Source organism: Protopterus annectens, chromosome 5.part1 (genome assembly GCF_019279795.1).
Source record: "Protopterus annectens isolate FY-2018-M chromosome 5.part1, PAN1.0, whole genome shotgun sequence".
Lineage (NCBI taxonomy): Eukaryota > Metazoa > Chordata > Ceratodontiformes > Protopteridae > Protopterus > Protopterus annectens.
Genome location: NC_056736.1, coordinates 508,850,758 through 508,868,459, shown reverse-complemented (window position 1 = coordinate 508,868,459; position 17,702 = coordinate 508,850,758).

Genomic DNA, 17,702 nt, shown 5'->3' with positions numbered 1-17,702 from the left:
AAAGTTAAACATCCCAATGAGTTTGTACACCAGAGGGATCAAAAAACACAGTTTTTAAATTCATTTTCTAAATCGGAACAAAAGTCAAAAGCAAGGGGATAATTCCCAAAACAGTAGCCCGCAACTGTCCAAGTACACATTCCCTATGTTTCTCTCGGGCAGAGCACATGGGGAAACCGCCCCCTGTGTGCGGGCCCCCCCAAAAAACCCGTGGGCTGTTGGGCCAGGAAAAATTTAACAGTCCACCTTGGGGGGGGATTAAATGTTTGGTGTTTGGATACTCATTAGTCTAAAACACCCTGTATGCCAAGTTTTTCCCCAAAGGCAACAATTACCAAGTAAAAGGGCACAAATATATCCTAATGTCTGCACCAAAAATGACACATCTTTCTCTGCCCCCACACCTGGACACAAACTACCATGACAAACACAATACACTATACCTTTACAGACCTTGCACACAGTCATATCACCTTACCTCACATTTGGGATTGCACTATACATGTGTTGCATTTGTTGGTGGTATACCTATTGGGCCCACAGCATATCTACCCCCCATTTGAAAACATGTAATGTATTACACTTGCTCCTGTCAAATATACACAATGACTCAGGGGATATTTTATTATAACAATATATGTATAAACTATAATGAAATGTTTTTAAAGCTGGGTTTATCCAATATGGCATATTTGTGTATTAACCTGTACCACATGTTGTTAGTGCATTTACATATTACCCTTGGGCATTTTAGGAAATTTTAATGTTGTATGGTGGTTTTTATTTTGTGACAACCCCTGTATTTTCCCTGGTAACCCCTTTTATGATTTTCAATGCACTCTATGTTTTGTGGTCAGTCTGCAACATGTGTTTGATGTCACCCTTTTTTAGGTATGTCTGTTTTCCACTTCTGTGGTTGCCCTGTGAGGTACATACCATATGGGGGATTGTGAAGTAACACTGACCATATTTCCCTAGATGGCACACCTTTGTGATGACACCCACATAGAGGGGTTAAAAGACTAGTGTAACTGTATTATCAGAGGCAATCACTTTCCCCTTTTCCCCGAAACCTCAGTTCACAACCACCTATTTGGGAGTTGTGTAAAGTGTTTTAAATTATGCATTCAAAACTGGTTTAGTCAAAGCTTGGTCACCCAGGGCACCTGTTCTCCCTTCTCCTCTCCTCCTCCATAATAAATTAATATAAAAAAAAAAAATATAAAAAAAAAAAGAAAAAATAAAATATAAAAAAACAATAAATAAAAAAAAAAAAAAAAACAACAAAAAAAAGATAGAATGCAAAAAAAAAAAATAATAAAATAAAAAAAAATATTTATAATTTTATTTATTTATAAAATTTTTTTTTAAAAATAAAATTATTTTATAAATAATACATAATTATATATTTTATTTTACCCTACATATATTTAATATTATATTTTCTTTAAATTATATTTTTGTATTTCTACATATTTTAATATTATTTTTTTAATTAATTTTATATTTTTTAAATTTTAAATTTTTAAAAAATTTTTTTAAAACTATATTCTTTCTTAAATTATTTTTATTTTTTTAATTATTTTAATCATTTATATTTTCCTCTTGAAAATCCTTGCTGTACTTACATCACTTAGGGAATATTTGCCACCTTTATTGGAAAATTCTTTATGTTGTAGCAACTTTTTATTCAAGTGTTTGAGAATGCATTTTTTTGCCTGCTAGCAGGTCACTGTCTCAGTCCCGGGATTTAACCCCCAATGCATCCTTACCTTGCTGTTTTCAATTCCCCCAAAAACCTAAAGTTGGCACATAGCAACCCTTAACCTTATATTTACCCCCAAAAGTTCAAATATGCCCTTCCCTATGCACACGCATTTTTGTATGGATCTATTTTCACATATTACAGTATTCATAAATTTTTGCAAAATAAAATCTGTTTATTCCTTTTTATTTTTCCGTCTGTTGACCCGGGTATTTTTTTTTTTTATTTATTTTTGGTGCTAAACCCTTTTTTTTTGTTTGGGTTTTTTTTTGGGTTGGTTTCTTGCTCCTTTCCTATGCTGCAAGAATTTCATGTGTGGACGCAACGGGTTTTTGTAAATTGCACAGTGCAGTAGGCCTCTGCAAATTGGGCCCACCATTTTAAGCACAGCCTGCTTGTGAATTGAGTTCTCACTGGAAGGAAGCAAAAAGTAGGGTTAGGAGGCTTGGTTTCAGTTTTAAGGTGGGGCCCGCTTGTTTTGGGGAAAATTTTTGGACAGAAAGGTTTTTTTTCTGAAGTGGGTTTTAGCAGGAAAGAGGTATAAATGAAGTTGTTCCCAGACACCTTTTTTCAGGTGGTTTTTACCCCAAAGTAACACATACGGGGATGATTTTTTGGAATTGGAAATTAACAAAACAACAGTGGTTTTCCCCAAAGATTCCTGCTTTCCAACCCACTTCCCCTTGTAATGCAGAACTGGTTTTAAAAAGTAAGCTGGCTGATTTTCCCAATTACTCCTAAAGCAAAGCATTTTTTTTTGTAATGGGGGTTTATTTTCCCCATTACCCCAATGCAGCAATTTCGCCTGAAAAAGTATTCCTGTTTTAATTTTCCCTTTAAAACCCCTTTTTCAGTTTTTTCTTTTTGAAAATATTTTGGGGGGGGGGGGGGGGGGGGGGGGGGGGGGGGGGGGGGGGGCGGGTTGGGGGGGGGGGGGGGGGGGGGGGGGGGGGGGGGGGGGGGGGGGGGGGGGACGGGGGGGGGGGGGGGGGGGGGGGGGGGGGGGGGGGGGGGGGGGGGGGGGGGGGGGGGGGGGGGGGTGCGGGGGGGGGGGGGGGGGGGGGGGGGGGGGGGGGGGGGGGGGGCCCCCCCCCCCCCCCCCCCCCTCCCCCCCCCCCCCCCCCCCCCCCCCCCCCCCCCCCCCCCCCCCCCCCCTCCCCCCCCCCACCCCCCCCCCCCCCCCCCCCCCCCCCCCCCCCCCCCACCCCCCACCCCCCCCCCCCCCCCCCCCCCCCCCCCCCCCTTTTTTGGGGGGGTAGTAACCCAAACAACAAACCATTTCCCCAAAATTAGGGGTTGGGGGGGGAACCCCCGCCCCATGGGGCCCCAAATTAGGGGATTCCCAAAAGGGGGGTTTGGGAACCCCCCCAAACAAAAGGGGGGAATAAAAAAAAACAAAAAGCATATTTTGCTACAAAAGTGCTGACCTCCCGCTAATTATTCACCAAATAAGCTGTTTCAAAGAAAAGAAAATGGGGAAATATGAAAATGGTGAAAAAGGGGGCACAAAGATGGTAGGACAGTAGGAAAACAAGCTCGGGATGTGCAGGAAGGATGTAGGGAAAGCCCATATCTGCCCAATTCTTTACCAGCAACAGCTGTGCATATCTTAGAAATTTAGAGTGAGATTTGAAACATTCCACCCCTGAAAGAGGAGTGAGGACAACAAAGTATGTTGAAGAGCCAATTGTAATTATCAGTTTACATGTCCAGCAGGCATGTGTGCGAAATGGGCAGCTATGTTTGGGGCATAATTTTTTTGTGGGAACAGAGTGCCCTTTTTTTTTTTTTTTTTCAGGTGAGAGTGGAATGTGAGGTACAGGAAGTAGGTATATTTGGGGAGGTAGGTTGGGGAGGTTAACAGACAAGACAAACAAGATGCATACAGGGGTGGAGTATGACACATGGGGGTAAACACAATTGACGGGGATGGATGTTTGGATATCGCAAGCCCATGAGTCCACAGATAGCAACAGTGGAACTGAGATCCCCACCCATGGGCAGTTACCACTGCGCCTTCACAGCCCAGGCCGGGGCTGTGCTGGGGGCTGGATAGGATGGGCAGGCACACCCATGAGTTGCGCCACTCTCGCCTCAAGCTGGCATAGGGGATCAGTCACAGAATGCCTGATCTCACTATGCACCACAGACCGGACCCTTTGGAGGGTGAGTGGAGGCTCTCCTCCGGTCACGTTTGCAGGGGGGGGTGAGCCCCATCCCCTGCAGCGCTTCCACCCGAAGGTGGCACAGGGCCACCGGAGGAGGGGGTCCCAGCCTGGGCACTGGTGCCAGGTGCACTCACCAGCTGAGGTGGGAGAGGTGGGTCCACTGGCAACCGCCTTCCCAGTTGTCCTATGTTTAGCAGTATTTAATGGCATTCTGGGTTAGTAACAAACAACACCATTCCAAATTAGTTGTAACGGCATGCATTAGTATTCCCAAAAGTTGAACAGCAAGCATAACACATGCATATTTAGGACAACAGTGGACCATTCCAACAGCATTCAGGGTTGATTGATGGCAACAGGCCATCAGGTTTGGATATGTGAACAGGGCACATGCATCAACATACATGCAGATATGTATAAACCGACAGGACAAATGTCCATAGGAATTAATTGTGAATACACATACCCAGTTTGGTGTGGAATAGCATCATTTCTGAACATAAGGTAGGGTGATAATATATTACATTAACAACTTAAATTACCTATACGTATACTATACATTCCTACTAGATGCAGATATATATCTCCTACATGTATTAGTACAGTTTCCTGTATGTAACCTTACAAATGTTGGTGATGGAGAAGTTACTGCTACATTAATATACATTCCATTTGTATTCACCCTGCTACATTTGAACAGTTACGTACAGTTCTAGCAGCACACTGACATTTGTGGGATCACAAACACAAGCTGCTCATGTACCGGATTAACAGGTAAATACTATACATGACACAGTTGAGGACTATAAGTATTCTTCTGACATACTGGCATTCCCCATCAGCCAGTTTATATGGGCCTAGACAACTGTGAATGTTCAGCATTTCATACAACCATGCTATCTCCATAATGCAAGGGTACAACAACATATCCAAAATGTGGGACGGACACAGTCCAGGTATTGTACTTTATTAAAACATTTCACTCTTTGGTTGTGGCTGTCTCATTCATTTCATTATGTCGTGCATGCAATATACCTTTATTACACAAGTCAAGGTCTTTCTCACACTCTCTCACTTATTTTATGTTTACATTTCATGATGGTACTTAATTCTAGGTTTTATTAACATTTATTACTGGGTTACAACAATCCTTTCCAGCTGACTCACTTATTTCATATGACAGTATATACGAGGATGTATTCAATACTTGTCTGTCCTTTATTGATAGATTAGAACACCCATTTTCAGGCCGAAGCAGTTATCTGATATTACAATACAGGTGGGAACTCTATTTGAGACTTGTTTACTCTTTATTAATGGATTACAATACTCTTTTTCAGGCTGCATCACTTATCAGATCTTAGAATACTATCAGAAGCTTTATTCTAGGCTTATTTGACCTTTATTACTGGGTTACAACACTGAACTCTTTTACAGGCTGTCTCACTTATATTCTATAATAATACCAGCTGAATAATTACTAACCTGCCTGGTGGCACAGCCTTACCAGCCTATCAGCATAGGCTTGCTGATTCGGGGAAAGAACACCTGCAGCTGTAATATAAATGAAGGGATATTGGAACATACCTATCCATACTATAGGCTAGGATAGCATTTCTTACATACTTAATTACATGTATACTTACTCAGTAGTGGGGCATTGGGCATTTGACGGGCCTCCTGGATCCATCAGTTCAGTTGGTCCTCCTTTCATTGCTTCAGGTCCGCATGGTGGTGACAGACCTGTTCACCAGTCCTCGGAATGCCTGTGGCACTGGTGAGATCATGTGCCAACTGGTTCCATGCCTCTGCCTTATACGCACCCCATTGAACCTGGCCCTGCATGAGTCGGCCTTCATGATGATGGACTAGGAGCCAAACCATATATTTGGACTCCTCAATGCCCCACCTTTGCACTCTAAAGCAATTTCCCTCTCCGACACCTGCCATCCTGACTGCAAATGGGTACCACAATCAGTTATGGTATGTATTCCCGCCTATGGAGCTTATATATGCTGGTTTTCCTACACTTATTTGTGATTGACCATTTTGGAAATTTCTCAGCTAAGAACAAACCTGCTTTGTCATGGTTATATTTTCATTCATTCCTATATGTATCGTAATACTGGATTTCTAGGTACAAGTGTCATGGCTTAGTGGTTCAGTACTTTGACTATGATGCACATTATCCCGGGTTCGACCCTTGTCATTGCTTTTTTATTTTACTACTGTCTAGACAGGCTAGGAGGTGTGTCTGTGTAAAGGCAGATTTGCTACACATTGCCCAATGTTGCCCGACGGTAAGCTGGTTGGCGCACTGCGCAGCTCCGTGCAAACGGCTTACGCTGGGTAAAGCATTATTTAGTTATGTGCAGTCATATTAAGCTGGGTTCAGCACTGTTTGGCTACAGGCACTCATTTTAAGCTGGGTAAAGTGCTGCTTGGCTACGGGTACTCATATTAAGCTAGGTACAGCGCTGCTTAGCTACGGGCACTCATATTAAGCTTGTTAAAGCACTGCTAAGCTATGGGCAATTATGATCCTTTTTATATATACATAATATAGGTTTTGTTCACAAATACATGGGCCATTTCATTACATTTTATTTAAATTAAAGTTATATATGTCGGAGAATTGTTTCATACTTATTTAAAGAAAAATGGAGGGGGATGTTCTGGGGCTCGAACCGTGACTACCTATTCTTTGGGTGACGTCTCTACCGCTACACTATTGCTACCTTGCTTAATTTGCATATGTAGATCTTATATGCTTTTCAATGTCATATCTGCTAACTGTGGTTGAGTGAAGGGCATACCCACGCAAACGAGCGCAAATGTGGGTAAACATATTGGAAATTATAAAAAAAAAAATGAAATGGTTATTTTTGCTTTTTAAACAGTTTCACTAGGGTTTAGTCTGTGGGGATGTGTGGTGTTGTGTTTCTTGACATTTCGGCGGTCTCGCTCGTGGGTGTTTACTATCAGGACTCTAACTCTTCTAGGGGCGTGTCCCTTTGCAGTACTCAGCAATCGGACATGCCCCCTACTTTCCTACATGGACCGTGTTAGACTAGAGTATGAGTCAGCATGCCCTCATGAATATGCATGGCATGCTGACGTCATACCGTTCAACTGCAGCTTCCGTGTAAAACTTATTTAGTCTTACACAGAGGATTGCTGAATCCGGGGGTGTGTCATCCTGACAGTTGCAGTTGTTTGGGGTCAGGCTGTATTAAACAACCCTTGACATGTATGAGTAAGGTCAGTCTGTGAAGAAGGTTGTGGCGATAGCCCTTGTCCATTTTCAATAGAAGGATGAACCATTGTTGCTTGGGCCAGAAGGGAATTTCCACAATGATCTTTGGAGCATCATTTTTTATCTTCAGAATGACCCTGGAAAGTAGTAGAAAGCACAGAGGAACATTCTGGTCAAAGGAAAAGAAAATACATCTGTTTTCTATGCCTTCTTGCATGGACTCTTACAGCTGAAATTTGCCAACTGGTCCTTGTGAGTGGAGACAAAGAGATTTATCTGAGGGGTTCCTCACAGCTGGATCAATTCCTGGAAACTCCCCTGATTCAGTTTCCATTTGTAAGGGTATGTCCTGGTTCTGCTCACCTTTTCTGCCATAACATTTTTCTTTGACAGTATGCAAGGTTAATTTAGAGTAATATTGCACTGAGAAGCTGTACTGCAGGCAACCATGGCTAGTCTGCAGAGAGAGTAGTACCTGGTTTCACACTGTTTGTGTACCGCATCAATATAGTGTTGTCTATAAACACTTGCAGATGTCCTGGGGACCATAAATGTTTAAGATAGTTGAGAGGATTTATAAGTGACAGCATCTCTTTTATGTTTATATATTTTCTTTTTCAAAGTTTGAAGACCTTGCACGTTTATCCTCATAGACTCTGCACCTTACACAAAGTCTGAGGCACCTCTTGTTACATGCTGTGTTGAATCTGCAAAGGAAAATAAGAACTAGATTCTGATAAAACTGGTCTCTTCACCAAAGAATCTCCCTTTTTACAAACCCCAAAACTGGAATCTGGAATTCCAGGGGAATTTTGTGTTTGGACCAAACTTATTTTAGATACTATTGGCTTTTTTCACATGTAGAATCTTGCCAGAAGAATCATAAAAATCATAGATGCCAAGAGACATAGAATCCAGAGAAATTCCCAGTCTGAGACAGTAGAAAACCACAGGAATAGAGCTAAATACAGATATACTTTTTTCATGTGGAAGAAAATCTGTTTGACTTGAGGTATCTAGGAGATACTAGAGGACCAGGAAAACAATCCTATGAGGAATTGCACTTCTGTAGGTTCTCTTCGAACTCCAGTCTGTGAATGAGATCCCTTACTGAAGTAAGAGATTCATAATTCTTTGAAAAAGACTCTGGAAAGTTAAACAAGTCATGTAAATAAGGAAAAAAAATCTGAATATCTTGAAATATACAGTAGGCTATCACTGGAGCTTGACATTATAAACACTATTTGAGCAGTGGAGAGACCAAAGAAAACTGATATCATGATCTAGGCACAGAAAACCTTTAGAAAAGGCTGAAATCTGGAGCTATAGGAATATGATAGGTTCATAGGTGGTTATTGGGCTATTGACCCAAAGGTCATTATAAGCCTAGCTGTGTGTACCCAATATAATACTAGAAAACCCAATATAAAGGATCTTGCCTAAACTCAAGATCTTAGTTAGCAATGACTGCCCATATCTAGGAGGGTCATAGGTGAAACCCCCAGCAGGAATTTATGGTTTCCCATCCAGTCATCCAGGCTATGGTTAAACAGTGTCATAGAGGGGCAATGTTTGATGTGAGCTGGTAGCTTATTCCAGAGGAGTGGCAATCTCTGAGAGACATAGTTGTCTCTCCAGCAGGTCTTATTTATGTTGCAGACCATGTTAAGGTCCCTGTATCAGGTGACCCTTGTCCCACTGGACTTCCAGATGTTCAACATTTCCAACTTATTTGGATTTGAGATTGTTCTTTAGGCGAGGCACAAGTCTCACCTAAGTACTCTGTATGCTACTGAGTACAGCAGCAGTGACTTCAGTCTGTCAATATATGAGATATGCTGGAGACCCTGAATTTCTTTGGTTGGAAATCTCTGACATTGCTCAAGTTGCTGCAGATGCCTGGTAAGGTACATGCCAAAGGAAACATTGTACTTAATTATTGGCCTGATGAGGGTTGAGTACAGAGGTGTTATGACCTCTTTCGCTCTTGAGGTAATGTCTTTGTTAATGAGGTGCATGACGTAGAATGCCTTCTTTATCACAGTAGACAAACAGTGGTCAAAGTTTAAGCTACAGTGAACTTGCATTCCCAAGTATCTCACTACTAAGTTGTTACTTATGGTATTATTATTTATATGATAGTATGCAGGGATATCATTTTTAATGAAAGGGATGATAATGCATTTTTTAGCACTGAGTTTGAGTTCATGACTTTGGCACCAATCAGTGGCTTGTGTATGTCCCTCTTGAAGGATATTGAGATCGTTTGAAGATTCAATGACTGCACCTAATTTGCAGTTGTCAGCAAACTTAGTCATCCACAGCCCCTCTGTTTTGGCCTGAACTTCTGACACTTATATTCCAAACAATAGGGGGCCCAGCACTGACCCCTGTTGAACCCCACTGGTGACAGGTCTGCTGGTTGAGGTAAAGTCCCCAACTTTGACTGAGTGTGATCTGTCTGTGAGCCAGTTAGCAACCCACCTGACAACATAAGGGTTGATATTCATCTTGGACAGTTTATCAATGATGCCCAAATGTGGGATTGTGTCAAAGGCCTTGGCTATAGTCAAGTTGGGCTGTATGGACACATTTGCATCCACCTATGTGACATTTTCAAAGAAGTCCACCAGGTTTAACAGGCATGACCTGACTTTGACAAAACCAAACTGTGTTGGATCAAGGGTTTGGAGATCACATATATCCTTATTTATAAGGTCCATGATGATTCATTATATAGCCTTACAGATATGACTAATTAAGCTTATAGGTCTGTAGTTCCCAGAGTCTGTTGCTGTAGCCCCTTTATGAGGATGACAGTTGCTGTTTTCCATTCAGCAGGGATAAAACCAGTATTCAGGCTATGGTCGAAGAGAGCATTTAATGGGGATGCTAACTCATGTTTTAGATCATTTAAAATGTGACCTGGGATGACATCCAATCCCATACATGCTGTGTTTTTGGCCTTAGAGAGAGCATTAATGACTTGCTCTTTGGAGATGCAAGGTGGAGGAGATGCAGATGGAATGCTTTGTGGAATGTTTTGAGGGGACAAAGGGTATTTTTTCCAAACCTGTCAGCTAATAGGTTAGCTATTTTTACAAGATCAGTGTGTGTGATGCCATCCACAGCTAGTTCAGCACACATCTGGGCCCTACATTTTAGGTTACTGATATAGCTAAAAAATGCCTTATGGTTATCTTTAGCTATGGTTGCTAATTTTTTTCAAAGTTGCCTTGATGATTTTACAAGTTGGTTTATTTGTTTGCTCAAGCAGAGGAGGGTGTTCTTCCAGTGCTGGGCCTCTCTTTTTTATTCTTAGACAGCAACCTATTTCTGTTGTTGTATAACTTATTAATTCTAGATGTCCACCAGAGAGTTTTTTTTTTCTTGAGGATCTTGTTTTGATCCTATCAGGTACAGCTATGTCAATATATTTATATAAGTGTTTGTACAAGGCATTCATGTATACCTTAGTATAGTTATCAATGCCATCTGTGGGAAAAGGAGCATGGAAATTATTTCTGCCATCCCTTAGGAGGGTATAATTATCTTTGGTGAAAATTTTTAGCCTGATTTCATCTAAGAGGGGTTTAGGTGTTATAGCTACTTCAAATGTGATGGCTTTGTGATCAGATTTAACCAGTGAGGGTCGTATACTTGTGGTGGTGCAATTGTCACCCATGTTGTTGAAGACTTGGTCAAAAATATTTGAGCCCCTTGTGGCATTGCATACTATTTGTTCCAGAGCATTAGTGTTAACAAAGTCCAGAAACATTTGTGCGAGCTTACTGGTACTTGTAGAAGTTTCCCAGTCAATGGAGGGATAGTTAAAATCGACAATGACTAGAATGTTTGGTTGTAATTTGATTGACTCAAGTAGGTCCAAATAAACAGCATGGGTATCTTAGTTCATTGAAGGGGGCCTATAGCTAATGATGACTTGAAAGGGTTTCTTACCCACAGTTAGTTGAACGTGGAGTAACTCCATGGAGTTTTCTTGTCTAACCAGTCTAGAGGTGTATACATTCATAAGTTCATAGGTGTGTACTAGGCTAATGGCCCTGGGGCCTTTACAAGCCTAGCCATAGGATTACACTGGCATAGTGCCACCTGACCTTAGTTCCCAGTGCTTCTGTCAAGTAGAACCACTGGAATTATCCCCAGGGTGAATTTTCTGTTTCCCATCCACTCATCAAGATTTCTCTTGAAGAAGGTCAGCGAGGTGCTCTGATTAACATGTATGGGAAGTATATTCCAGAACGTGGGTAGTCTTTGGGTTATGAACCTGTCCCTCCAGCATGTTCTGTTAATTGTGGTAATGAGGTTGAGGTTTTTGGAGCATGTGGTGTGGAGGGATTGGGATTTCTTTAGATGTAGCATTTGCATTTCTAACAGACCTGAGTCAGACATGGCTTTGTAAGTCAAGCAGAGATTATCACTAAGTAGGAAATATGAGACAGAGAATAGTTGGAGTTTTTTGAGTCTGTCCATATAGGACAAGTGTTCAAGGCCTAAGATCCTCTTTGTGAGGTACTTTTGCGGCCTCTCCAGTTGTTGCAGGTTTCCAGTGAGGTACATGCCAAATGGGGAATTGTACTCGATGACTGGCCTAATGAGGGAAGAGTAGAGGGAGAAAATTACCTCTTTCTTCCTGGATGCAAAACCCTTAGTAATGAGATGTGCCACATTGAAGGACATTCTGACCACAGTGGCAATCTGGTGATCAAAAGAGAGGTTGCTGTCAACCTGTGTTCCCAGATGTCTTATAACACCTTCTGTGTTCAGTGGACTACCATCGATGTGGGAATTCATGGGAACCGGGTTTTTCCCAAAGCGGATGATGACACTTTTTTGGCATTGAGCTTAAGGCCATGGTCCTGACACCAGTCAGGGTCTCAGTGATGCTCTAGTTCTTCCACTTTCATTATGCAGTCTGAAAGTGTGGAAAGCATTGTAGCCTTTCAAGGCTGGGGTACTCCCTGCAGCCCTGAATCAAGTTTCTGTGACTGCACAGACATCAGCATCTTCCAGGGAGAGGAGTGCTTCCAGAGAGTGCAATTTCTGACTGAGTTAAACTCCTAGTATTTAGGAGCATAACTTTTAATTTATTTGGGAGTGATATTTTCACTTCGGAAATTTTGTTCTTGAGACCATGCCTAAAAAAGGCACTATGGGGAAGGCAAGTGCTTTAGCCAGTAACCGAAAGCTTAGAGGTGACAGGTGAGGACCATCTCTGGCAAAGCAGTGTGGTCTATCAACCATGTCATCCCAGGCTGGCAGGAACTGGATACCCTTAGAATGACACCAGAAACTAAGCCAATTGTTGAAGTCAATCATTTTGGTTTATATTGTGGTATCATCCTACTTAAGGGTAGAATGCTGCTGAAGGCTAGGGACATACCTGCCTGGGACACATATTCATAGAGCACAATCATATCTCTCTTCATATAGTCCAGTGAGGTACGTCTCAAGTCATTCACACCAATACGTCATAACGGTACTTGTTTTTGAGAGACTTGAGTGCATGTGTGATCTGATAGGTCCTGGCACCCAACAGACAGCTGACCGTAACTTTCTCCCTTTCCAGCCTGGTGAGTGGGACATCTATGTGTCTCAAAATGGAGTCATCTATGACTAAATAATTTAGTTTAGATGTGCTTTGCCTTAGGGAGTTATTCAGTAATACACTGGTGCTTGTGTTTTTATGTGTATTGTAGGTGCTGTATTTAGGTGTAGCATGTTTGTGTTTGGAAGGTCTCTGGTGTTTGGGTAGGTTTCCGGTGACTGCCTCCACGTATGATGCTTCATGTGTTGTTTGTATAGGAGGTGTAGTATGTGAGCTGATAACCTGTTTAGTGTTATTGTTCTGTGCGCAAGAGAGCAAAGATTCCAGATTCTTAGTGTAGATGCATCTCTTACAAATTGTACTTGAGTGATATTTAGGAGTAGAGGGTTGTCAATGTAGATGAGGCAGTTGCTACACTGCCTCAGGATACCCATGTCAATCAGGCTGGTAGGAGAAATGGATGGAAAATGACCATCCATAATGCTAGCTTAAATTCTGCTTTCACAGTGGGGAGAGAAAATGGAGGGGTGTGGTATAACTGGGTGCTCTAAATGGAGTCTGTACTAATGGGATGCTCTATAAAGTAGTCTACTATTGTAGATTTGGTGGCTTTAGGACTGTTTAAGGGGCAAGAGCACAACTGAGATGCTCTCTAAGCAATTAAGTGTAATTTAAGGACTTATATGCTGGATCATGAGCAGCTACTAAGGGAAAATGTATCTACGGAAGTTTTTGTGTCTATAATGACCAGTGGTTACTCTGACTGATTGGTAGTGTGCAATGGCACATGGAAGTGCTCTGTGTGTAAAGAGATGAATACAGCAGACCAGTGGTTGGTCTCTTAACTCTGTGGAGCTGTGTTAAAACAAGAGAAAACCTGCAGAAATGTGGGGCTTATGTAGCAATAGTGAGCTAACTGAATTAAACAATGTAACCAATAAAAAGCTAAAAACTAAGCCCTGTGCCAGCTACTGCACTCTCCTGCAACAAGGGTACAGGGTAGCCCTCTCCAACAAAAGATAGCCTGTTTAGTGCCAAATTTAACAAACAAAACCAGAGTCAGCAGGTCTGAATCTAGCCAATGCTACAGCAGACAAAAAGTACTACAGTTCAGCAAGAGCAGCTTTTAAAAAAATCAACAATATACCAAAAAATACAGGTTAAAAGCCAAAATACAGCATAAAATTGTACTTATGGTTGGCAGAATGCAACAGATTTCTTGGATTGCACAGATGAATACAGCAGAGCAGTGGCTGGTCGCCTAACCGTGGAGCTGTGTTAAAACAGTGAGCAAACTGAAATAAACAATTTAACCAATAAAAAAGCTAAAAACTAAGCCCTGTACCAGCAGCTTTCAATTAGATGAGTTGTAACTGCACTCTTCTGCCACATGGGTGCAGAGGAGCCCTCTCCAGCAAAAGATAGCCTGGTTTAGTGAAACAGAACCAGATTCAGCGGGTCTGAATCTAGTCTATGCTACAGCGGACAAAAAGTGCAGCAAATCAGCAAGAACAGTTTTAAAAAAATCAGCAATATAGCAAAAATGCAGTTAATAAGTGCAAAATACAGTAAAAAATTGTACTTACGCTTAGCAGAATGCAGAATTTTCCTTGGATTGCACAAATGAATACAGCAGAGCAGTGGCTGGTCATCTAACTCTGTGGAGGTGTGCTTAAACAATTATGATAAGCATGTTTAAAGTCAAAGGCCATCAGAATATTGAAATGAGGAATTAGAGGTAACAAGCTGTGAAGGAATGACATTTTCATCTTGAGCACTAGTTTAAAATGAATGATCCTGAACTAATTGCCATAAATCTCATTTCTTTGACATCAGAAACATTTGAATAAAGCCCATTTTCTAGCTTTAAAATAATAAAGGACAGCTTCTATAACTTTCTGAATCACAAGTGCTGAATGATGGGAGGGAAAAAAAGAGTTTGATTTGGCATTTGAAGGGGAATCCATGAAAAGGAGGAAGAGACTCCCACTGCCATCTGTAACCTTGATGAATTGCTCACATCACCCATTTGTCTGAAACAACACATTGCTGAAGAGATAGATGGTGTTTCAGACTTTCTGAATGGATTACTTGTTTGCCAAGGTGGGTAGAGGGAGGGAAGTACTGTATATAATCATTCAGACTTAATAGACAGTATTTTATTCTGGGGTGGGTTCCTCTGTTCTTTTTGGAAATTCTTTGTCATTGTTTTTTAAACATTTGCTTACCAGCAGCTTGCTGTGTTTGAGTATCTTGCATTTTGAAAAAGGATTATAGAAGTAGCATTAAACCACTTGACAAATGTGGAGAAGAAAGGCACAAAAGTATAAGAAATTCCTTGAATCTGCTTAAACCTCTCATCACAATTTTTGAAGAACTCTGCAGCAAATGGTTCAAAATTAATTCTCTGTCTAAGGAACATTTCACAATTTCAGCTTCATAGGAGTCAAGATGATTTTGGGTGGCCATGGTGGTGCACTGGTTAGCATTGTCACCTCACAGCCAGAGGTTCTCTGGTTCAATCCTTGGCTGGGGTGCCTTCTGTGTGGAGTCTGCATGTCCTTCCTGTGGTTGCGTGGGTTTTCTCCAGGTGCTCCAGTTTCCTCCCACATCCCAACGACATGCTGTAGGTGGATTGGACACTCCAAATTGGCCCTAGGTGCGTGTGTGTGCCTTCAGTGGAAAGTTGGGTGCTGTTCTGGCAACTCAACACTAAAACTCCACTGCCAATCATGAGCGGACAGGTGATCTGCTGTGGTGACCCCTAACTGGGAAAAGCCAAAAGAAGGAGTCAGGATTGTTTTGATTATGCAACTAAGCACACCTTCTCATAAAAATTCCAGTTGCAGCAGCCCTGAAAGTGGCATCAGCAGAATCATAAGCACATTTGAGACATTTCTTAGCCACTGGAGACACAGAAGTAATAGCATTACGCATAGATATTTTTCAATGGGAAAAGAAACACGAGCCATAATATTCCTCATGTTCTCAAAAGGGGCAAGCATTTACTTTAACATACAAGCTTAACAGGTGAGAATACTGAAATTAAATGCTGCAGAAGAATATACTTTTTCCTCATATCCATAAAAAACTTTCCCATACTTGTCAGAAGGTAATGGATTGGTATTAACCAGATGGTTGTCAGCAGCCGCATTCACCAGAGTATGACCTGCTGAGTCTGATCTTGGATTGCTATATAAAAACATTTATGTCTAAGGAAATTTATAAAGTTCATCTGTTTTTACCCTGGGCAGCAGGTTGGCTGTCAGGCAACAACAAAAAAATCCTCTAATGCTAAAAGAACATGATGAACTGACATAGACTTGGAGAAAATCTAGTTGAAATCATAATATTTCTTCAGAGATAGTGAAAAGTCATTATTTTTCCACTGAAATAACTGCTTCATTCTGGAAATACTTTCATAAAAATAGAATCCTTCAATGAGACTGGCAGAAGCAACAAATTCCCAAGAATCTGAATCAGAAACCTGGTGAGAAAAAAAAAAACAGAAGTTGTCCCTGCACAATCATTTTCTGGATCTAAGTCTTGAACCTCTTCAGAAAATGAAGAATCTAATTTCCTTTCACCAGAATCAGCAGAACTAGAAATATCAAGATCCTAAACTAAACCCTGAGCCAAGCCCAATAAATCACCCCTGTCCAAATTAAATGACGCAAGAGAAGACATATGTCTAAATTTTCTTCTTTTTAACTGGAATTTGTAAACAAGCAAGCCCACTTTTTTTGGCTAAAAATTCTCTTGAGACAGGCATTTAAGATGGGCTAGAGAGGTATTCTGTTCTCCTTCTCCCACAACTGATGACAGTGGTTCTCCCTTGCCCACCAAGGGCACGCCAACAGCCATAGAGGACATGTCTAACTAATCCATGATGGCTGTAAGGACTACACCATAGGGAGCCAAGAAAAAAGATGAATGATCTGAGGAACCACTAATGGTCACAGCAAAGTCACTCATCTATGGCTGAGGCATTGTAGCAGCCTTCTGTGGTGTCAAAGGCAGTTAATTAATTATCTTCTTGTGGTTGGTAGAATAAAGAAGTGAGGAACCTGTAGGATGTTCCATAGTAAATGCAGAAAAAGATGCCTGATTACCAGGAAAGCCTGACATCGCTAGTTGATAAAACAAGTAAATACTTGGAAGAGTACTTTAAACACTTGCCCTAAGCCATAAAAGTAAAAAAAATATATACTTTTACTAAGGAAAATTAGTTTTAACAGCTTTTTCCCACAAAAGTAAAACATAATGCTCCTGTTTAAAACTTAATGTTTGTCTTTCGGCTTTTTCCCTGTAAGGGGTCGCCAAAGCGGAACTCTGGTCCGCTAATGATTGGCAGTAGATTTTTTTATGAAATGCCGAGGTGCCAGCTCAACACCCAACCTTCAACAAAGGTACGCCCATTTACGCACGCATGTCTTTCGAATGCTGCCCAACCACAGGGGGGACATGCAGACTCCAAACAGAAGGCACTCCCAAGCCAAGCTGAGAATCGAATGGCAGAACATCTTGCCCTAAGCCCTAAAAGTAAAAAAAAAAAAATACTTTTACTAAGAAAAATTAGTTTTAACAACTTTTTCCCACAAAAGTAAAACATAATGCTCCTGTTTAAAACTTAATGTTTGTCTTTTTCCCTGTAAGGGGTCGCCACAGCGGAACTCTGGTCCGCTAATGATTGGCAGTAGATTTTTTTACGAAATGCCGAGGTGCCAGCTCGACACCCAGCCTTCAACAAAGGTACGCCCATTTACGCACACATGTCTTTCGAATGCTACCCAACTGCAGGGGGGACATGCAGACTCCAAACAGAAGGCACTCCCAAGCCAAGCTGAGAATCGAACGGCAGAACCTCTTGCCGTGAGGTGACAATGCTACCACTGTACCCACGGGTTGCTCCTGTTTAAAACTTAATAAAAGTCACATAATAGT